We start from the raw sequence: 25,057 nt of genomic DNA, 5'->3' as shown, positions 1-25,057 counted from the left end.
AAACCTTTAAAACTGTGGATTCAAAGATATGTGGGTAGGAAAAAGATAATCTATTGAATTATACCTATACTATGTTTGTGTTTATAATGTGTACACACTCCTACATCAGTTTGTCTTCATATTTACATTTTTGGCATACACAGCTATAAACATTTTTAACTTGAGCATGATTATTAGGTAATTTTTATGAATATAGATAAAGTTCATGAAAAAAATACCAAAACGTACATTTAGTTTTGCTCCGTTGCTCAGGTAAATTTATATGTATATACTAACAGTCATAGACTAAACTCTCTCTCTCTCTCTCTCTCTCTCTCTCTCTCTATATATATATATATATATATATATATATATATATATATATATGATACAGAAAAAAAATCTATGTGTTTTGTGTTTATGTATTCTGCAGTGCAGTGCCCACTAATGTCGTCAATAAATAGATTTAATGTAAAACCCCTTTATATATGAGATGAGATCAAATACTTTACATTGTATTTTCAAACTATCTAAAAAAGAAAAACAAAGCTCTGAATAAAGTCAATAATATTGATAATTTAGGTCAAATATTTTGCTACTGTAAAGAATTATTTTGATTGATTTTAATTTTCCAGAAAACCTATCTATAGTTCTCTGAATAAGAACCAGTTTCATAGCCCTCCTCCAGAATTTTTATGGTACATTTTAAAGGTAACGTCATCTTTTCCTTATACTTCATATTAACCACAGTGTCTAGCATCATATTTTACACATTCGGTTTGCTAAATAATTTGAAGAATAACTGAGTATTTTCCTATAGAGTCCAACTGAGTAACAAATACAACTTATAGTATGATTTATAACATATGGAAACTAGGTAGAGTCTGGAATTATGTTTTTTACAAAGTAATGATTTGAAGCCCAATGGACACAGGTATTTGAGTTTTTCAAAATAAAATTTGTAAGCTATTATAAATATTGCCAAATAGAGGAGTAATCCAGTAGAAAAAAATGGCAGTTGGACTAGTATACATGAAAATTCATTACATAGCTCAACATTATTTAACAAGTATATATTAGACATCAATTATACATCAGTTACTAATTTAGCGGCTGGACATACAGCAATGACCAAAAGTAAAATTCCCTCATCTACTGGAACACATTATTTTAGACAATAAAAACAGACAACAACAACAATTAGATGTCCACAGTTGTTATATACACTTTGACTGGTAATAGGTGCCTTATGAAAAATACAGAACACGATAATAGCGAATGAAGAGGACAGTTTTAGAAGAGTTGTTATTTGGCATAGACCTGATTGAAATGAAGAAAAAACACTATAGGGATATGTGAGCTGTTGAATGCTGTATCACTAAAAATACCCCAACAAAATAATTTGATCAAAGTCAGGTTTAATAACACTGCAGTAAAGGAGATGCAGAATGGGAAATGTATAGAAGTGCACGATAAGGATGGGAATTACATATACTCATTATTTATATATATATGAGTATACATATGTAGTATATGCATATATATTATACATATATAAGTGTTATAGATAGCATATATATATGTTATGTTACATATATGTAGGCTTAGGTATAGGCTTAACTAGTTTAAGGCATAAATTAAAATGTAAGGGTCTAATTATTTACTATGGGAAGTTTGTAATTTAATAATTTAAGATCGATGGACACAGCAAGGTGAGAATTTGAAGCAAATTGATAAGTGAATAGTTGTTTGATGACTGAGATTTTTCCCCAGTGAACAACTTATTGTCTTAAGAAGTTTGCTCAGATGATTAACATATTGTACAAATAAATTGGGTTTCAGGAATGTCCTGAATCAAACTGTGAAGAGTTAAGTATAGTCTTATCTTTCTGGAATTTTTTTTTCTAGAATGAATAATTATGATGTTGACATCCAGTGGTCAAAGTTATAGATGTTATGAGAGAATGAGGACGGGACTGGACTCCACTCGCCAGATCTGGTATCACCCAGTTCAGCTACTTTCCTAAGGGGAGATAAGCAAGTTTCCAACTGCATACTCCCCCAAGGCAGTGACCCCCAACACCTGGATGCACACACAATCCTGAGTTGACCGCTATCTGACATTCTTGAAGTGGCTGTAGTGAGCAACACCACCATCTTGAGCCTACAGATCATGCGCCAGGGCCTCATCATGGACTGAGCCTGAACAAGTACCATAACCAGGAAGAAAGTAGAGGGTCATGCTACCTGATGTTAAGCTCTCCCTCACTCTGCCCTATGTAATGCTTAGAGCGGCTACCGTCAGGGATCCTAACAGGGAGCCTGCTGGAGAATTCCTCCTCCAATGCTGCCTCCTTTATGTTTGAGCAGAAGTCCCAATAAACCTTATCTGAGATTTTGGTTTGGTCTCTTGTCAATTTCTATTACCCTGTTTCCCTGAAAATAAGATCTAGCCGGACAACCAGCTCTAATGCTTCTTTTGGAACAAATAATCATATAAGACCTGGTATTATTATATTATATTATATTATATTATATTATATTATATTATATTATATTATATTATATTATATTATAGTAAAGATCTGGTCTTATATTATACTAAAATAAGACAAGGTCTTATATTAATTTTTGTTCTAAAAGACGCTTTAGAGCTGATTGTCAGGCTAGGTCTTATTTTCGGGGAAACACGGTACATAGAGAGCCTAAGAGCCCTAGGTACAAATATATGTTATTGGGTGCAGATGTTTTCAGTTTTTAGCAGGAAGAATATTTAAGGCAGATAAAATCTTTCAAAGGTTCACAAAACCAAAACAAGCAGCATCTGGCTTCAGCATGCCCTGTACCTCTGGCTGAGCAGGCCTAACTAAGCCCAGCACTAGCAAGAGTTGGCCTGGGTTAGTGCTGGGGATCTTGAGGTACCTCCAAGCACAGTGCAGGCGACAACCTCTGGATTGCTTTGTGGCTCCTGCCAAGTGGCCCTGGACAGAGCACAGACTGTGTTTGAACTTGGCCTGTAATGTGTTCCCTACCAGGAGGTCCCAAGGCTGGCAGTCCCAGTAGCCAATTTTAGACTGAGCTGAAGCATCACCCAGATAGCTCCAAAGATGACACACATACAGGGCAGACTGGTCAGGCACTAGAGCCCCACTAATGTGAATCCTGCTCTGTAGGAACCTCTGCACATCCTCCACTGAAGTCATAGTTCGTCCTCACAACCAATCAGCCTGCGGGTCAATTCCTCCCGTTGAGGTACAACAGCAACCAAGGCTCAACTGCAACAAGAGGGCAAACAAAACCCATACAAGGGACACACCTAGAGCACCCAGCTCACGTGACCAGGGAGACTGCATCCCTGGGTCGCACAGGATACTTATTATATAAGGCCACTCTACTACTACTGGGAACACTCTACCTAAAAACAAACATGGAGAGGCAGCCAAAATCAGGAGACAAAGAAACCCTTCACAAATAAAAGAACAGAACAAAGCTTCAGAAAAAGAACTAAACAAAATTGAGTCAAGCAATACACCAGATGCAGAGTTCCAAACACTCGTTATAAAGATGCTTAGTGATCTTAGAGATAACTTCAACAAGGAGATAGGAAACATAAAAATGGAGGCATAAAACATAAAAAAAGAACAAGTCAGACATAAAGAATACAATAACTGAAATTAAGAATACATTAGAGGGAATCAACAGTAAAGTAGATGAAATAGAGTATTGAATCAACAATTTAGAAGATAAAGTAGCAGAAAACAAACAATCAGAACAGCAAAAAGAAAAAAATAATAATCAAAAAAAGAAAAATGAGGGCAGTTTAAGAGGCCTCTGGATCAACCTCAAGTGAACCAACATTCACGATCATACAGAAGGAGAAGAGAAAGAGCAAAAAGTTGGAAACCTATTTGAAGAAATAATGACTGAATACTTCCCTAACCTTGCAAAAGAAACAGATATACAAGCCCAGAAAAGAGCAGAGTCACAAATAAGATGAACTCAAAGAGTCCCACATCATAATTAAAATGATAAAGGTTAAAGATAAAGAGAGAATCTTAACAGCAGCAAGAGAAAATAATTTAGTTAACTGCAAGTGAGCTCCCACAAGACCTTCAGCTGAATTTCTCAACAGAAACTTTGCAGGCTCAAAGAGGGTGGCACAAAATATTCAAAGTGATGAAAAGCAAGGACCTGCAACCGAGATTACTCTACCCAGCAGAGCTATCATTTAAAATTGAAGGGCAGACAAAGAGCCTCCCAGACAAGAAAAAGCTAAAGGAGTTCCTCACCGCCAAACCAGTATTACAAAGAAAAAAAATTAAAACTATGAATAATAAAATGGCAATAACTATATACCTATCAACAATTACGTTCAATCTCAATGGATGAAATGCTCCAATCAAAAGATGGAGGGCTGAATGGATGAGAAAACAAGACCCTTACATATGCTGCCTACCAGAAACTCACTTCAGATCGGAAGTCACACACAGACTGAAAGTAAAGGGATGGAAAATATGTTTCATGGAAATGAAAACAAACAAAAAGTTGTGGTGGCAATACTTATAGTAGACAATATAGACTTTAAAACAAAGGCTATAACAAGTGACAAAGAAGGACCCAGTTCTTCCACTTCTTGGTAATTATCTGCAGAAACTCAAAATGCTATTTTGAGGGATGTGTGCAATGTGCTCCTTACAGCGTTGTTTACAAATGGCCAAGATGTGGAGGCAGCCTGGTGTTTTTTGATGGATGAGTGGATAAAGAGGAGGTGGTACATATATACAGTGGAATATTGCCCAGTCAGGGAAGGGAATGGGTTTTCACGACCTGCGGTGGCATGAGTGGACCTGAAGTGTATTGTACTGAGTGAAGTGTCATACAGCAATGCACTAATGCTCTAAGACATCCAGTGTATGCAATGAGTTACTTTTCTTCATGTGTATCTAGCATGGTCTTAGTTGCATGCCATCTTTGGGATAATTTTAAATAATCATACAAATAATTTTCTGTGTTCTGTGGTCCAAATGCAAATCTTTAGTTGACCAAAAAAAAAAAAAAAAAAAAAAAAAAAAAAAAAAAAAAAAAAAAGCATCCCTTACCCTTAGACAACCTGGTAACTGACTGCGGATCAATGAGTGAACTCAGCTGAGACTAGAATTGGCCAGTAAAGTCATGGTCAAACTGCCAACTCTCATAATCATGAGCTAAATACTGTTATTATTTTAAATTGTGGGGTGGTTTATTATGAAGATTTAAATAACTGATACAAACAAGAATTTGAAAAGGTTAGTTATGTAACATAGTTAAATTCTTGGCCTCTCTGACTCCATCTTGTTCAAAACTGCATTGTCCCTGTGGCCTCCAGGTTAATAGCTTCTTAAATATAAACATGCTACTATATAAATTCAGCTTGTGGCTTGAGTTTTACAAAAACAGTCCCTTACAAGAAGTTTCCTTCCCCAGGAGATAAGGGAAGTATATACAAAAATAATTATCGTTCATCAAGGATTTGCAAGAAATGTGTAACTGGAGTCACATCAACTAGAGTCAACAGACTAAGAACAAAGGCAGCTTCATAATCTTCCTGACTCCTGCTGGCACCCAGATGTCCATGGTTATCATTCACCTTTTGCTACTCCCATTTCCTCTTCACTTGAAATAAAAGAAACCTAACCTCTACTATCGTTTTTGTATTATTTTTCATTATTATTGTACTTTTTATTATTATTAGCTTCTGGTGAACAAAACAACATAGTAATTAGACATTTACACACCTCACAAAGCGATAACCCCAAGTCCACTACCCCTCTGACATCGTACACAGCTATTACAATACCATTGACTATATTTTCTATACTGTACTTTACATTCCTTGACTATATATTTTTTTAAAATTATAGCTGGCATTCAGTAGTATGTTATATTAGTTTCAGATGTATAGCATAGTAGTTAAGCATTTATATAATTTATGATATGATCACCCTGACTAGTCTAATGCCCACCTGGCACTGTATATGGTTTTCAGAATGTTACTGAGTATATTTCCCATACTGTATTTAACATCCCCGTAACTATTTTGTAACTACCAATTTGTACTTCCCAGTCCCTTCACCTTTCTCGCATATCACCCAAACTCCTCTCCCTCTAGCAACCGTAAGTTTGTTACCTTTATCTATGAGTCTTCTGTTTTGTTTGTTCATTTATTCTGTTCTTTAGATTCCACATATAAGTGAGGTCATATGGCATTTGTCTTTCTCAGTCTGACTTATAACACAGCATAATACCCTTTAAGTCCATATTTGTCCAATTGGTAAGATTTCATTCTTTATTATGGCAGAGTAATACTCCATTGTATACATGTACCACAATTTCCTTATCCAATCATCTATTGATGGTCATTTTTCCTGTTTCCATATCTTGGCTATTGTGAATAAGTAGCACTGCAGTAAACATAGGGGTGCATATACGTTTTCAAATTAGTGTTTTGCATTCCTTTGGATAAATACCCAGGAGTGGAATTGCTGGGTCATAACGTAGCTCTATTTTTAATTTTTTGAGGAAACTCCATACTGTTTTCCATAGTGGCTACACCAATTTGCAATCTCACCAACAGTGTCCAGAGGTTCCCTTCTTTCACCTCCTTGCCAACACTTGTTTGTGATTTATTGATGATGGCCATTCTGACAGGTATGAGATGATATCTCATTGTGGCTTTTATTTGCATTACTTTGATGATTAGTGACATTGAACATCATTTCATATATTTGTTGGCCATCTGATCTCTTTAGAGAAATGTCTTTTCATGCCTTCTGCCCATTTTTAAATTGGATTGTTTGTTTTGTTTTGTTTTGTTTTTGGTATAGAGTTCTATGAGGTGTTTTTTTTTTTTAATAAATTAATCCCTTATTAGGTGTATCATTGGCAAATATCTTCTCCCATTAAATAGGATGTCTTTTTCTTTTGTTGATGGTTTCCTTTGCTGTGCAAAAACTTTTTAGTTTGATATAGTCCCATTTGTTTATTTATTTATTTTTTCTTTTGTTTCCTTGCCTGAGGAGATAAATCAGTGGAAATATTACTTTGCTAAGAGTAATGTCGGAAAGTTTACTTCCTACATTTTCTTCTAGGAGTTTTATGGTTTTGAGTCTTATATTTAAGTCTTCAATCCATTTTGAGTTTATTCTTATATATGGAGTAAGAAGGTGGTCCAGTTTCATTTTTTGCTTGTATCTGTCCAGTGTTCCCAACACCAATTATTGAATATATTATCTTTATCCCAATGTAAATCTTGCTTCCTTTGTCATAGATTAAATGACCATATAGGCAAGGCTTCATTTCTGGGCGTTCTATACTGATCTATTGATCTGTGTGTCTGTTTTTATGCCAATTCCATGCTATTTTGATTACTATGGCTTTGTACTATAATTTGATATCAGGTAGCATGATACCCCCAGCTTTGGTCTTCTTTCTCAGGAACGTTGTGACTATTGAGGATGTTTTATGGTTTCAAATAACTTTTAGGATGATTTATACTGGCTCTGTTAAAAAAAAATGTCATTGGTATTTTCATAGAGATTGTGTTGAGCGTATACATTGCTTGGTGATATAGACATTTTAACTATATTAATTATTCCTATACATGAGCATGGTGTATGTTTCCAATTATTTTTATCTTCTTTAATTTCTCCCTTCAATGTCTTATAATTTTCTGACTATCATGTTTTAACTTCCTTGGTAAACTTTATTTCTATGGTTTTTGTTTGTTTGTTTGTTTGTTTTGTGTTTTTGCAATTGTAAATGGGATTGTTTTCTTAATTTTTCTTTCTGATAGTTCTCTATTGGTGTATAATAATGCAACTGATATCTGAATATTAATTTTGTATTCTATTACTTTACTAAAGTCATTTATCAGTTCCAATAGTTTTTTGGTGGATTTTAGGGGGTTCTCTATATATAGTATAATGTGATCTGAAGATAATGACAATTTTACTTTCTCCATTCCAATTTGGAAGGCTTTTTTTTTTTTTTTTTCTTGTCTAATTGCTGTGGCTAGGACTCCAACTACTAAATCTGTACTTTCTAAAGATGGATTTGAGGCACCACTGGGTGTCCCATATTCTCAGTTTGTGCCTTCTTGATCAATAAACTTTCCTTACTCCAAACTCTGATGTATTGAGTTTTGTCTTTTTGACGTTTTAGGCACATGGACTTTGGACCAGTAGCAGTTACTGGTGACTAAATAAATCAAACTGTGTTACAGACACAATCAAATTTTTAAAATTATTTTATCCTCATTCATGATTAAATATTTAGTAATGTTTCATAGTACATACTAAACAATTGATCTATTAAGATTTACGGATTATTGTATTTCCACATAACCATCCTCTTTGCAATTCTTCCTCATTCAATCTTTTTTATCTTTGTTTCATTTCATTTGCTTTTATATCTAAGTCATTTTGAAAGATCTTAAGTAAACAGCCAAAATAAAGGTAATCAAAATATGACACATGTGTGTATAAATAATTAGAAAGTTTAATATTTATAAACAATATTTAAATTATTAATGTTGTATAGACTAATTCTACAGATTCTAGAATATTCGTAATGCATCTTGCTATAAAATTATGAACAAAATAGCAAGTTAAAATCACTTGGTCTTTCAAAATCTTTTCTTTAACTCAACGTTTATTTCGTAATGGATGTTATTTTATTTATTTAATTATATATGTATAGGGAATGTAGTTTTTAACATAAAAATTATATGTGTAAGGCATACAATATGGTGTTTTGATATATATATATATATATATATATATATATATATATATATATAAATGATTAGTAGAGTCAAACTAAGTAACATATTCCTTTCTTCACATAGTTACCTTGTGTATGTATATGTGGTGAAAACACCCAGAATCTACTCAGCATGATGACTATAGTTAATAATACACTATTATATACTGGAAATTTGCTAAAACTACTTGATCTTAAGATAGGAAGAAGAATGCAGATATACCATTTTCATTGAATTAAGCTTTGTGTGTTTATTACAGGATTCCTGTGAATAAATTATTCATATGAATTGGAAACAATCCGGTACTCTGACATGAAGTTTGTGGAGGATATAACTTAATATAGAATTTGCTGAGTGTATTTGTTTGGACCAGGAAAATATATGTCCCTGGGAGGCAAAAATCTGAACTAAGTTTGTTTAGTATCTATTTAGCATTTTGCTTATGAGATGCTTAAACATTATTCAAAAATTACAATTAAATTTAGGCTACCATATTTGTCTATTCAATATTTAAAAATAACTTAAACAACAATGATGAATAAAAATGTGACTAGAAGAACAGATGAGAAAATATGTTGAGATTTTAAAGATGATAACCAAGAACAAGGTAATTATGCACTAAGATGTTATTGAAGGCGGGGGTTGGGGGTGGAAAGTAAGATGATAGATTCAACTGAGAAAAATATAGAAGTGGGAAAACTCGGTCCTGACAGTTTTGTCATCTGTCTTGTTCTAAGCAATTTAGGTTAAACAGTTTCCTCTTCCCATTTTTTCCTTTTTAAATTCTTTTATAGTTTCCTGTTTTTGACCCTTCAACATATTGTTTTGTTCTTTTATTATTTTTTAAAAATAACTTAATAGACCAAAAACAACATAAAATTAATCAAATGAAAGTTAAAGAAGGAAAGTTAGTTACAACAACCAGATCTACTAAGCTTCTACTCTATGTCAATAAATATACTGGTCACTACAAAGGGGTACCAGTTCAGTTCCTATTCTTGAGAAAAATCTAGCCAAATTTGGTAAGCCTGAAACTGTCATGCTACCTCTTATATGTTGTTCACTTATTTTATATCTCCGACCAACATTTTATTAGCTAAAGCACCAAAAAATGGAAGATTTATTTTATTTTTATTCATGGATTTCAAGGAAATAAATATAAAGTTGAAAGTAACATGGGATAAAATAATATGGCTGGAGGTACATTTGATGGTCTAAAAAGGAAAAAAAATATTGGTAAATATAAAAGGAATAAAGCTACATTTATTTGGCCATTAGATAGGAATGTGGTATAGGCAAAATTGAAAATAAAAAGGGTAATTGGAATTTTAAAATTCATGCATCTGCCTGTGTGGTTTGCAGGCATTCTGTGGGTGATCCAGTATGGAAAATTACTTGTAGGCCTTAATAAAAGGCTTAGCAAAGTGCTTAAAAAGAAGCACATGCCTAGGGCTCTCTGGACAAAATCAATGGAAATGTTCAAGCATTTAGTAAGAGACATAGCTAAGTGACAATTTTCTCTAAAATCCTAGGACTGCAAATATATTAACATTTTCCCATAAAATGGCCTTATGTTGAGTAATAGAGAAAGGAATGTAGCAAACAGTTATTTAAAAAAAAAGAAAGAGAGTACTTTAGCATTCTTCTCTATTTTGAAGTCTCAATAACCCAGTGATAAATACGCTGGGTCTCCCAATATGAGGCCTAAAAATTAGCTAAAACTGTATTTAATTTAAGTATATTACATGTATACATTTTATATTTCTAGATAATTTAGCCAATTCTTCATGGGTTAGCTAAATAGCTTATGCCAATCTTCATTAAAACACGCATGCAAATTGGTTTATCTAAGTATATTTACAAACAAAAGAGAGGAAGTTAGGAAAAGAAAAAGGGAAAGAAGGGAAAGAAAGAAGAGACTTATTCATTTTGATTCAAAGGGTAGAGAATTAAGTAGTGGCAATGCTTTGCCACTACATCACTCTAACTCTTTCTCAAGGGCAGGACTCTCTCAAGGACCACATGATCTCCCTTAGCCTGGGACAGGTTGTCAATAGATGCCATGCTAACAACTCCCCTTGGATGATGTTATAATTTATTATATTATATACTCATCTTCAGTCGCTCACCCATAAGAGAAGGTAAATGAGATGAGCCATGCTTTCTTTCATATCTAGGGATCAGTAGTCTTGTGATTTCTGGCCCTCAAATCACTGTTTTCTCAACAACAGGAGGGGCTTACTCATCCAATGTGGTTCATCTCTCCCAGGGTGGTAAGTCAGCATGGTGATTTCATTGGATTACTTATTCATACAACTTGCTTATAAATTTGGAAGCCAGATAATTATTGGCTCAATTACTATAGTTTACGAGGCCGTTTTTTTTTTTAACTCTAAGAATTTAACTAATTCTGCAATTAGCTTAGGGATATCCAGTGAAAGTTTACTGCTTTATTTTCTTATCTGATCATAATCAAATTTGGAGAAATAGCTTCACAACTCTTGGCTTTACTTTCTTCATTTTTTTTTTAAATTAAAGTTTATTGAGGTGACAATTGTTAGTAAAGTTACAAAGATTTCAGGTGTACAATTCTGCAATGCATCATCTATATGGCACATTATATGTCCAAATCCAGAGTCAGTTTGTTCCATCACCATATATCAGACCCCATTTACCCTCTTCTAGAGCCCCTCTCCCTTACCCTCTGGTAACCACTAAACTATTGTCTATGTCTATGAGTTTTTGTTTCTTCATTTGTTTGTCGTGTTCTTTTGTTGTTTTCAGTTTTATATACCACATAACAATCCAATTTAAAAATGAGCAGAGGACATGAAAAGACATTTGTCCAAGAGGACATACAAATAGCCAATAGACATATGAAAAAATGCTCAACATCACTAATCATCAGAGAAATGCAAATAAAAACCACAATGAGATATCACCTCACCCCAGTCAGAATGGCTATCATCGACAAGACAAATAGTAACAAGTATTGGAGAGGCTGTGGAGAAAAAGGAACCTTCATACACTGTTGGTGAGAATGCAGATTAGTGCAGCCGCTATGGAAGGCAGTGTGGAGGTTCCTCAAAAAATTAAGAGAATTACCATATGACCCAGCAATCCTTCTCCTGGGTATCTACTCCAAAAATTTGACAGTGTTTATCCATAAAGACATATGTGCTGCAATGTTCTGTGTAGCTTTATTTATGGTGGCCAAGACATGGAAACAACCAAAATGTCCTATGATAGATGAATGGATAAAGAAGTCGTGGTATATATACACAATGGAATACTATTGGGCCATAAGAAAAGATGAAATGGTGAAATGGCACCATTTGCGACAACATGGATGGATCTGGAGATTATAATGCTAAGCGAAATAAGTCAGACAGAAAAAGTAGAGAATCATATGATTTCACTGATATGAGGTATATATATATATATATATATATATATATATATATATATATAAACACAAACAAACAAAAATAAAACCGTCTTAAAAAGAGGTTAACAATACTGTCAAATTTATAAAGTTATTGTCAGCCTTAAATGAGTTAATACAACTAAAATTCTTAGAATATTGACTTGGTAGTACTTTAAATATTGTCTATGATTATCAGCAAGAGTAATATCATCATCACCCTATATTTTATGTTATTCTTATACCATTTCTTATCACAAGAGTAATTAGTACTGAAACCTCAATTTTGGGGATTGCAGATCTCTTCAGACTTCGTTACTGATCTATACTTCTTGCAGGTGTTAATCTCTGGAATGAGCCAAGAAACCACAAACTTCAGGAACACAATTATTGGGTCTATTTGCTCTTTAAGGATTGTTTAGTTAGTTACTCAGACGTGGAGCCCTGAATTCTACACTATTGGCAGAATCCCAGGGATCCTGATGCAGGTTTTAAGCTTATCTTGCTTTCAGAAAAGCATTCTAGAGTCAGTCAAAGGATTCATTCATTCATTCACTCATTTATTTACTTATTAATTAATCCAATCATCTATTCATTCTTAATCGCGTACTTTATTGATGAAAATGCATAAGTTATCCAAATTCTTTGTCATTACTTTTTTCCAAAAAAATGTTCATACCCTGCCCATTGATTTTTCTGATATACTTGAGCATCAATTAGGTGCCTGTTAGGGAATATTATATTAGCTTGGGTCACATTACTATAATATTCAAGATGGATTCAGTATTCATTTTTGCTGTATTATGTAATTATTTGTATGTGTTTTGACTTTTCCTTTTAGAACTCTCAGTAATGTTTCAAAGTTTTCTAAATATAGTTCATCTAAATTTCTCTTGAAACTTATCCGTAACTTTTGTTGTACCCTTTTTAAAGAGATAAACAATGCACTTTTAGATGTAAAAGTTAAATATATAAAGTGTCAACTTTACTGCCTGCTTCAGATAAAAGCAGTTAACTCTTTTAGGTATGTTTCAGTCTGATGAAAATGGACAAGTTTCATAAATATATCAAGGTAATTAGATTATTAACGTAAGACGAAAAAAGTTAATTGTGTTGCCTGATTCCTTCCATGCTGCCATACACTCCTTTTTCCTAAGCTTTTACTCTCTGACTGATAAAGAGATTTTGAGTGCTTGTGGTATCTTTCCAGCCAGAACAGATTGTCTTTATTCCATTGCTTCTAAAATCTGGAGTGGATGTCTGTTTTATTCCTCTATAGAACTATTCCACCAACATGACACAATTATATCTTGACATGATAATAAGGAGTGTTTGTATAAAATGGAGTCTAATGACCAAAGGGAATAGATTATCCTAACAGATCCTATCCTGGTTGTTGTGGGAAGGAGGAGGAAAATAAATAACATAGTCAGTGTGGGGAATGCAAAACATATTTAAGAGTAATGAGGATTACAATCTCCATATTTCTATTTATGAATCATTCCACCTATAAATCCACCTATGTCAGTAAATATGTACTATTCCTAAAATAGTTTTGTAGGAAAAAAAACAAACAAAAAAAACACTAGAGTTCTCGCTAGCATGATGATCTCTGTGGTTCGCAGGGTTATAAAACATGCAAATCCAACATAGATTGTTTTTTACTCTAAACAAAGAAACACTCCTGTGTTGGGGTTAAGAGTCATTTACTCTTCATGTCTGGTTTTCTAAAGCATTCATTCATTGAAACATATATTTTCTGTATATCTCCCAAATGCCAATCACCCTGATAAATTCACTTGTGTGACAGACTGAAGGACACTAGAGAGTAAAGATTCATTAGTGTATTTGGTAAAGCACCTAGCACATTAGTAAGTACTCCTTAGTAATGTACATATTTTTAGCTAAAATTGTTAACTCAAAGTTGAAATTGGTGATCTGAAGCCTAAGGAAAACTGGACAAAACAAAGTAAGTTTTGGTCTGTCAAAAACCCAAAGCAAGCCAATGAAATAAGAGCATTATATGATAAATGCTACAATTTCACTTAATTTCCATATTTATTATTATTTATATTTCTTCTAATACCAAGTACAAATGTCTATGACTATAGCCACTTTCAAAAACAGCTTATATTGTTATCTATATAATTTTAGTTTTTTATGAACTACCACATAGTGATTTCCACCACATCTTACGTTTGCTTTTTCCTATGGGCCTACTCTTTTCTCTCTTTGATATTACAGCTCACTCTTAATTATAGACCATGACATTTTGGTGTCATTCTGCTTTGAATTATATCCACAATTAATTTTGTACTCACAGATTTAATAAAATTTTTACTGTCTTATTTCTTCACTGCTGTTTCCTGGTTTGTTTTAAAGTACTTAGGAAAGGAGTCTGGCAAAATATGATCTACTTCCTTTGCTATTTCTCAGGAGTTGTTTGTCCTTTGGATGATTTTTATAAAGACAAATAGTCATGGATTTTAGCTACACACTTTAGAATAGATGAAACTAAAGTTGAGAGTGATTAGTTACTAGTTTGATTGTGATTGTAATCTAGATCTGTTAATTCTGACAATGTGTCTTCATTATATCACAATGTAGATTGTTTTAAAAGTTCTTTCAACCTCTAAAATGTAATAATTTTTATTATATATGTTTTAGTGTTATCTTCAATATCTGAATATTTTATAATTATGTAATTTTCTATCTAATTTCCAGTGACTAGAAAACTGCAGAGCAAATACTGTTGAGAAAATGAATATATTAGGATTCATAAATTAACTGACCTCGAAATATTTTGCCTTTTAAAGTTATAATTTCATTTATGTGGTCTTATTATTTTTTATCCAGAATTCAGTAAGCCAAAGTGATGAAATCATGCAGTCTTCTCCCCCCAATGACTCTTCCCCATTGTATCTACTCCTCATTCAACATATTTTCAATAAACACTGATTGAGAACCTACACTACATAAGGCACTCTGGAGACAAAAAGTAAAACAATTAAATAAAATAAAAAATAAAATAAACAACAAAAAAACACTGCTCTTACCTTAATAGAATTTACAATCTTTAAAAATAGAACAACTTTAGTCAGTCTATAAACCCACTCAAATCCCTCCTTCACATAAACACACACACACACACACACACACACACACACACACACACACACACACACGAAGGAGCACAGAAAATATTTAACTAGATCAAGTATTGAGAAGAAGATACATAAACTGAATACACTAAGAATGCACACATTTAGGAGTTGACAGACTGAGGAAGACAGAGAAAGATTAGTTCACTGACCAGTTTTTTCATATTTGGAGCTCATGGGGTAAAGTTGAACGTCACAATCAGCAGCCTGGAAATATCACTGGACTATAAGGGAAAGTGTTAATAAATGTTAGTTGTCATCTATAAATATTGCATAGAAGTTATTTAGGTGCTAGTCACTGAAATAGAAAACTTTGAAAGAGAACCAGATTAGGAAAGGGTGAATCAGATCAAATATATATATATATATATATATATATATATATATATACACACACACATATATATATAATATATATATAATATATATATATATAATTTTATTATTACATGTAATAATTTTTACATAGGGATGTTTCTGTTACTGTGTCACAAACACATTAATGAAATATCTTGCATTCTGCAAAATCATGCCGAAGGAATAATAGTGCTTATATAGAAAATAAAGTTAAGGGAGACCACTCACCATCTATGAATTATATAAGCTAAGCACAAAACACAAAAACAAAAACAAAAGCCCTGTAACAATTCTGATGCAATTCCTGATAGTGTTAACTTTCCACTGATATTTGTAACTAAGCTCAGTTAATAGGTCCCTTGTAGTCTTAAAAATGGGGACATGTGTTTCTTCAAGAGGTTATTGAAGAGTTTTTAAATTAAAAATCCAATCCAGGTATAGACTTCCACGTTTTTTAATAGAGGGAAAATGCCTTTGAATCTTAATCTGAACTCACAGCTCTGCCCCCTTAATGCTGTGGAAAGTTTACTGATTCTTAAAATCATCAAGCCAAGCATTAATTGCACTTTTGCAGAAATTTCTGCTTTTCTTTAAGATCTTCATATGATGCTAAGCATTCTTCTTTAATTGTGAAGTAGCTTGATACTGATTAATTTAATACATATCATGCTGGGAAACATCACATATGAACCTATGTGACTTTCATATTAAATTTACTTCATTCCCCCAATGTGACAATTTTGTATGAGTCAGTTCTCACTAAAGAACCACATGTTGTGGCAGAATATATTTAATTGAGTTTGAAATTTCTTTGAGACAAGTGGTTAGACATATGGGTCTGGAGTTCAGAGGAGACATCTGTGCTAAAGATATAAATGCTAATTATCTGAGCATGGTTGGTTATTGAAGGCCTGCTTGTGAACGAGATTACATATAGAGAGAATATTAAGTAAAAAGACAGGGGCTAGGACTGAGCTGGAAGAATTCTATCTTTTTATAACCATGATCTTAAAAACAAAATAGAAAGTGAGTGGCCAAAAAGTCTAGGGAAAGCAAGAAAGTGAATTATAACAGCCAAGGGAAGCAGTAAACCCACAATTCAAATATTCTCACTTTCTTATTATCTTCCTTTCTTATACAGCTTCATCTATACTTATAATAAATTAAAGCAAATTTAAAATGCACTGAAAAATAACACATCTATTAACATGTTCATAAAATATATCTATATTGATATATTTAGGATTTTAAATGTACATGTTTATTCCTCGTGTGTGTATATACATGTGCTTTTATACATGATTTATGGGCACGTTATTGTGAATTTCTTTTTCTTTTCATCTGTCCTCAGAAGATAATAAATAAATGACTCATGTGCAAGCTAGTAGAGATAACCAAGTAGATGAGCTAACTACAGGCCCTTGAAAAAAGGCAGAGGGAGACTTTTACAAAGGATTATAGACCCACAGAAATTCCAACAGATATGCCAAAGAAAAATTTCATCTATACCTTGGTTGACAATGATACATAGAATTTGGAAAGAACATAGAGAAGCCATCAGTAACTACTCAGACTTTTGTGCAACGATTCTATGCCATGTAATGCTGCTGAGAAACCAGAAGCCACTACTGAGGAAATGGCGTCTGGTACTGAGACGATAGCAGCTATAATTAATGATGAGATGAGGGAAGAGTGGAGTGAAGTGAGGAGGGTACACTGTGAAGCTTTTTACTTTCTCTTAAAGAAAGAACATATAGAGAGAGACAATGAATGGGGAAAATAATTTAAAAAGTAGCGTTACTGTAGCTTTTGGATAATAGAAATAATGAAAAGTACAGTGGAAGATGATTCTAAATCTAAAAGAAACCTTATGAATAAGAGTTAGAATCATTTCTTTGAACATCATCTGTGCAACTCCCAACTACTACAATCCTGGCTTTAGGTTTTAGAACTAAGACGAGGATAAACCCTATGTGATGATAAGGGAATGGGCTTTTGCACTCTCTAATTTTTATGTGGCTCTCTAGTCTCACCCTTAAAGTAATGTCTGTTAATACCATTCTGCTCAGGGCATTGTCTGCATAGATGGAGGAGTGAAAGGCAGTGAGGATGAGCAAATATTCCTACTCCTACACGCATACTTCAGAATCCCTCCCAGCCCATTTGAAACATCGACTCCACAATATTAACGTACTTGTATTCTTATAACTTTCCTCCACAAATCCCATTAGCTGTGTAATGTATGCTTCAGCCCACCTTTGGATATGTACACTTTTAATCTGCTTTGTTTAAAATTCTTCTTAAGTCACATAGCTACAGTAATTTGAAGTATAGCATGTGCTATAATGGGTGGGGCACTGCTGGGTTTCCACTGCTAATTATTTAAAATAGCTTCATCAGAACTCTTCTACTTATTATTCAAAGGATTGGACTCAATAGGCTGTAATGCAGAAAATGGTTCTGTTTCATTTTATCAGTGACTGTCAAAGGAGCTTAATCAGATCTCTCCGCTCTATACTTGGGCATCATTCCATACAAATCTAAGAGTCTTTTTGTTCACTTTTAGGTATATAGAAATATTTTATTTTTACGTGATTTCAACTATTATACCTCTCATTCAATTTAGTACTTTTTCCTCCCCACGAAATCTCAGGCCTGACTCACACTTGGCAGATGAGATTGTGGGGAGTGGGATGAGAATTAAAGAAAAATGGCAAAGTTTTTTTTTATATATTTGGTGATATCTTATGCTAGCTTCTGGAAGCTCTGGCAGAGTTTTATGTACTGCCTCAAAACACACATGATATTTTAGTTGGTACTTTGTAGAGGAGTGACTTTCAACATTGCACTATTTCCCAAATGGGTAATGGCTCATAGTTTAGGACTCCCTTTTGAAATCCTACAATTAATGGAACATCCTGCAATGACTCTTGATGTTGGAATCACTTCACTCAGAATTGCGAGCTCCGGGGTAGATTCCCTTCAAGATGACTCTCCTACCAAGCTCCTTATCATGTACACATGTAACGTAGCCAAAGTCTAAAGGTGAAAGTTGATCACAGGTCGACATCAGAGACAAATGCACTTATCTTTTCACCTTCAGATTTTCATCAGAGTGTCAGACACCAGTCCCTCTGTTGTTGAAAGACCAAAAGACACATGTAAAGAATTAGTTGATCTGTTGAAATCAGTTGACTTGAAATGATGGTTGAAGTAAGTGGACTTGAAATTGGCAAGATGGGTGAAAGCAACACAACACTCAGACTACTCCTTTCAAATAATTTTCTAAGGATCCTCTCCTGAAATTTGTCTCTTGTTTTCCTCTATATACCGCTGAAGGTGGGAATGAGCTAAATGTACATTTCCTTAGCAAGACCTTTTGGGGGAAATTTTTAACCTGTCACTCTCAAGCTTGGATTCTCATTCAAACTGACACAATAAGAGAAGTTTGACATTTCATTGTATACCTAAGGATCATTTCCTAACCATTTAAATCAGAAAAAGTACACATTATTTACAAAGCACAATATAAAGCTACTTGTGATTTTAAAAAAGAATATCATAAAGATGAATCAGATGAAAAGATGATTGTTTGGAGGTAAAAGTAACTGATTTAATTTTGACAGATCCCATGAATATTCAGGGGCATATTTAATTTTAATTTTTCTGAAGAAAAAATGTTTATAAATTAAAATTCAGAAACAAACAAACAAAACCAGGAAAGAGATTTCAAAATTTCAACAAATACTTCATATTCAATGTTTGTGCTTAATACTAAAGTAGTTCCTCACTAAATAGTGTTATTAAAAGTGGCTATACACATTCAAAATTTGAAATTAATATCACTACACTTCTTAGTGGTGTTTAAGAAACATAATATACTTAAAAGTCTGTGAAACGATAATTGTAATTAGAATATTCTTCATATGCTGGAAAGTAATGTGATCTTTCCAAGACAAAGAATACTGGCACTTAACAACCAGGAAAACTGTATAAGATACTATATTTCTGATATCTAATAACATTCACAGCTTGATATTTTAGAAGTTGAGCAACATCAATTAATCATCCTGCAAAAACTATTCAGGAAAGATCTAAGCACTTTATCTTTTATGTTTTGTACAAACATATCTACTGGCAGTGGGTAATGAGAACTCCATTTCACCTTCAAATTTAGATTACCTAATTTAGAGTAGAAAATAGAAACTTCAATCTAGAGATATATTAATTTCAGAAGTGAACTAAGAGGAAATATGGGGATAACTGAACTAATGCAAAACAAATGCAGTCTAATAATAATACACCAGACTTTGAAGAAAAGACAAATATAACCACAGAGAAAATACAGAATCCTATTTAAATTCTCTCCTTAAAATGTTTCACATGTGTGTTCCTTAAAACTTTATCACATATAAGATGAAAGAGAAAATAAAGTTATTTGGAAGGATATCATCAGAAATATAAGCATTTCCAAAGAGAAGCATTCTCAATATTAAGAATAATAGGCTGAAATAGTTCCTGGCTAGTTTTCATTTTATTTTTTGCATTTACAGGAGAGCTTAGAAAATTTTAATGGAACCATTCATTATTTACAAAATATAAATTAAAAGTTCCTAGGCTAACTTCTGAAGTACCAGGCAAGTTCCTTTTTTCTTAATTTCCAAGTTAGGGAGAGGAAAAAGAGGAAAAATGTTTACAATATTTTTCAATGACTTGGAAATCTCTGAAGGACAAAACCCAACTTATCATTTCGTGTTTTAGATACACTTTGTGCTCATTAGACTATGCCGACTGTTATGGATCGGGAGGCAGACATTTGACTTGATGACCTCAGTATATTTCCAGTTTTTGTATTGTTGGTTGTATCAATATCTGGTGTTATTCATGATCACTAAATGCTCTTAAATTGTCAATTATCTGACATTTGATAGGAAGCAGTAGTCTCATCACTTTAACTCTTTAAGGAATATACCTATTGCAGGAAATACTCAAGTCTGACATATTCTTAATTGAAAATTAAGCTGTGAATCTTAAATTTCTTTCATATATCCTTTGCTAATGTGCTAAGTTGGAAAACACGCATTTCCAGCAATGATTGTCAGCATTTATCCCAAGAGCTCAATAAAGAAAGGCTTATAAGTACTGACAATTTAGTCCGTGAACTTGCCAACATGGGCTTACACTGGTAGCACTGTACAAACAGATCGGTGAGATTTCACAACCTTGGTCATAGCTGTGTTCGTGATGTGTGGCGGTGTCTTGCTGAGTGGTGTTCATTATTGTTATTGTGTGTTTTTGTGTGCTCTCCCAAGATTGTCTGAGCTGAATTAGAGGAAGGAACAAACATTAAATTTCTTGTTCAATGTGGCAAGAGTGGAAGTGAAATCAGGAACATGTTAGTCCAAGTTTATGGGGGTAATGCCATGAAGAAAACAGCAGTGTACAAATGGATTAAACATTTTTCTGGGGGAGAGAACGCCTTGCTGATAAAGAGAGGTAAACACAGCCAGTAATGAGCAGAACTGATGAAAACATTGCAAAAATTTGTCGAATTGTGTATCAAAATTGACGGCTCACTGTGAGAAGCATAGCAGACCAGGTAAAGATTGAAACAGTGTTTCCCTGAAAATAAGACCTAGCCGGACCATCAGCTCTAAATGTGTCTTTTGGAGCAAAAATTAATATAAGACCCAGTCTTACTTTAATACAAGACCTTGTCTTATATAATACAATAAAATATAAGACCAGGTCTTATATAACATGATATAATATGAGACTGGGTCTAACATTAATTTTTGCTCCAAAAGATATATTAGAGTTCATAGTCTGGCTAGGTCTTATTTTGGGGGAAATGAGGTAGAGAAACAGTTAGGAAAATCTTAACTGAAAATCTTGGCATGAGAAATGTGTGTGCAAAAATTGTCCTGAAGGAGTTCACCTATGAACAAAAGCAAAGGAGAGTCGAAGTTTGACAACACCATTTGGAGAGGCAAGACAATGTTTTGGGCTATATTATCACTAGTGATGAAACGTGGGTGTACCAATATGACTCTACAACAAAGCATGAAAGTGCACAATGGAAGGCAGCCAATTCTCCACGACGAAAAATGTTCCATCAGTCCAAACCAAGAGTCAAAAAGATGTTGCTAACCTTTTTTGATAACAGAGGGATTATTCGTTATGAATCTGTACCAACTGGACAAACAGTTAAACAAGTTTACTATTTGGAAGTGCTGAAAAAAGATGCATAGAAGAGTTAGATGAAAATGACCTGAACTTTTGGCCAACAATTCATGGCTCTGGCATCACAACAATGCACCAGCATACACTACACTGTCTGTGAGGGAGTTTTTAGCCAATAAACAACAACTGTATTGGAACACCCTCCCTATTCACCTGATCTGGCCCCCAATGACTTCTTTCTTTATCCGAAGATAAAGAAAATATTGAGAGGAAGACATTTTGATGACATTCAGAACATCAAGGGTAATATTATGACAGCTCTGATGGCCATTCCAGAAAAAGAACTCCAAAACTGCTTTGAAGGGTGGACTAGGCACTGGTGTCAGTGGGTAGCTTCCCAAGGGGAATACTTTGAAGGTGACCATAGTGATATTCAGCAATGAAGTATGTAGCACTTTTTCTAGGATGAGTTCACGGGCAGAATTGTCAGACGTTGTACTTAACGTGATTCTGTTCATGAAGTTGGCCCCTGGTCTTACCTTGATTCTGTTTTACCTTCGAAATATGAGGAAGGGTATTGCCTCCCATGTAAGAGTCTGTATCCCAAGTAGGATATAGAAGATAGAAGCATACAAAAGCAAAAAGCAAAATGAGATAAATAGATGTGTTTGCCCATTAAAATTCCAGTGCCTGCGTTTCACAGATGACATAATTTTGTTGTTAATTCATAGTAGAGATCTTTACCTAGAGGTGGATCAGGGGAGGGGATCTGTGAACTTTAACTAGAACAGTGATTTTTAGTACATCTTTTGGATAACATTTTGTTTTAAGGATATGATGAAAAAGCCATGAACACATGCTCTACAAAAAAAATCACAAATACTTCTACCCATTCAAGAGAATAATACTCAACAATAAAGAGGAAGGAATTAGTAATAGAACAATATAAACAAATCTAAAGAAAAACCAAACAAAAAAATTATGCTGAGTAAAAGAAACTAGATATGAAAAAATACATAGTGCACATTTCTATTTACACGCAACAGGCAAAATTAACTATAATGACAGATAATAGATCAATAGTTACCTGGGGCCAAGCATTGAAATGACTGAAAAGAAGTTGAAGAAACTTTCTGGAGTGATGAAAAATTTCTATATACCAATTGTGGTGGCAATTACTCAGGTGCATTTTTTTTAATAAAACCTCCTTCTAATGTATATAAATTTATATATATATACATATATATATATATGTATATATATATATAATGTATATATAATTATATACCTCAAAGTCGTACATTCAGATTCCAGGACTTTACAGACCCCATGAATTCTTTCAACATGGCTCCTAAATATATTTGAGTTTTAGTCTGGATAATAAAAAAAAAAGTGGAAAGTACAGTAGAAAACATTGAGCTATTTTGAAGGATAACAGTAAGTTTATATTTGCTCTAAAAAAGAGTAAGCAGGCATAAATACTTTACATAGAATCAAAATGTACACAGAATTTTTGTGTCCATTACTTGTATAGACTTGTGTCCAAAAAGAGATGATTCTGGAGTTTGTTTTAAGCATTATGAGCATAACTTATAATGAGCAATAGATCCTCTGCATATATTCTCTAATATTCTGAAAAATCCTTAAAAAAATAGGTATCACACGCAGAAACACAAACACATTTAAAATAAATACAAGCAGGGAGCAGATGATTGATTCAGATGTGTTCTTAAGAACTGCTGTCCTTTGAAAGATGATTGGATAAAGAAGATATGGTACATATATACAGTGTAGTATTACTCAGCCATAGAAAAAATGAAACGCTGCCATTAGCAACAACATGGATGGATGTTGAGATTATCCTGCTAAGTGAAATAAGTCAGATTGGAAACAATCAAGAACCATATCATTTCACTCAGATGAAGGATATAAAACTGAAAACAACAAGAAACAAACAAGAAATAAACAAAACTCATGGACACAGTCAACAGTATGGTGGCTACTGTTGGATAAGGGTGGGGGAGATAGAAAAGGGTAAAAGGGGGGTCAAAGATATGGTGATGGAAATAAATTTGACTTTGGGTTATAAATACACAGATGATGTATTATAGAACTGTACACTTGAAACCTATATAATTTTGTTAACCAATGTCACCCCAATAAATTTAATAAAATTTTTTAAAAAGTTGGAGTTGGGTGGGGATTAGCCAGATCCTCCATTTTGTTCTGGAAATATAAGTGATGGTGGCCTGTATTTTTCAGGGAAGCAACAGTGCAGAGTATAGGGGATGAGCCTGAGGAGACTAATACTGGTTTGCAGCAGGTGGTTAGGAGAATTGGAAGGGGATGATAGAAACAAACAAACAAAAAAAGGAACAAAAGCAAAGGTCTGTATAGTGGCAAAGACAATCAATTTTATGCTGGAAACTATAGATTTGTCTTATTAATCAATCTAATGGCTTTTTTTTTCTTTTAATGGTCTCAAGATGCCGAGAGGTAAGAAAATCTAAAGCTGGATTGAGAAAGAAGTGGGAGTTTTAAGGGCAGTGTGTTAAAAGGATGAGAAGCTAACCCTGCTGAGGAAATGACATCAAGGCTACCATACTGACCTTGGGATCCATACTGATTAGGAAAAAAAATTGTACCCAGAAGGAGGGGGTTGATAAACTGCAGAATAAGAGATGGGTCAAGGTATAAGCGTCCTAAGAAGTTAAGGAAGAGGGCATGTAAGAGCTCTGGAGGGAGAGAATGCTTCAGGCAAAAAGTGGTATATTTGGTCTTTAAAATTTGAAAGGTAGAGCAGTGCACTATCTTAGAGAGCTCAGCTTTATCATCTTCTGAGGTTGAAAGTGAGCCTTAGGGCTTTCAATTGAATCAGGAATGGAATCGGTGGAAGTGACCTACTTACTAACTCACCAGACAGCGATATGGAACTTGATAGGAAAAAAAAAAATTACTTACCTAGAAAATTTGCTTTATCAAGATTAACCAAGAATAGAACAGAAGTGATAGAAGAGGCAGGGAGAGCAAGGGAGAGTGAGAGAGTCCAGAGTGAATAAAATAAATCATTGTGTTTTGTTTTCTGGGGCATCTAATTTATATTCTCTTTGCCATGTCTATTCAAAATTCTAACCACCTGTATCTATCTATCTA

The sequence above is a fragment of the Rhinolophus ferrumequinum genome, chromosome 3 (assembly GCF_004115265.2).
Source record: "Rhinolophus ferrumequinum isolate MPI-CBG mRhiFer1 chromosome 3, mRhiFer1_v1.p, whole genome shotgun sequence".
Lineage (NCBI taxonomy): Eukaryota > Metazoa > Chordata > Mammalia > Chiroptera > Rhinolophidae > Rhinolophus > Rhinolophus ferrumequinum.
This window is presented reverse-complemented; position numbering follows the sequence as displayed.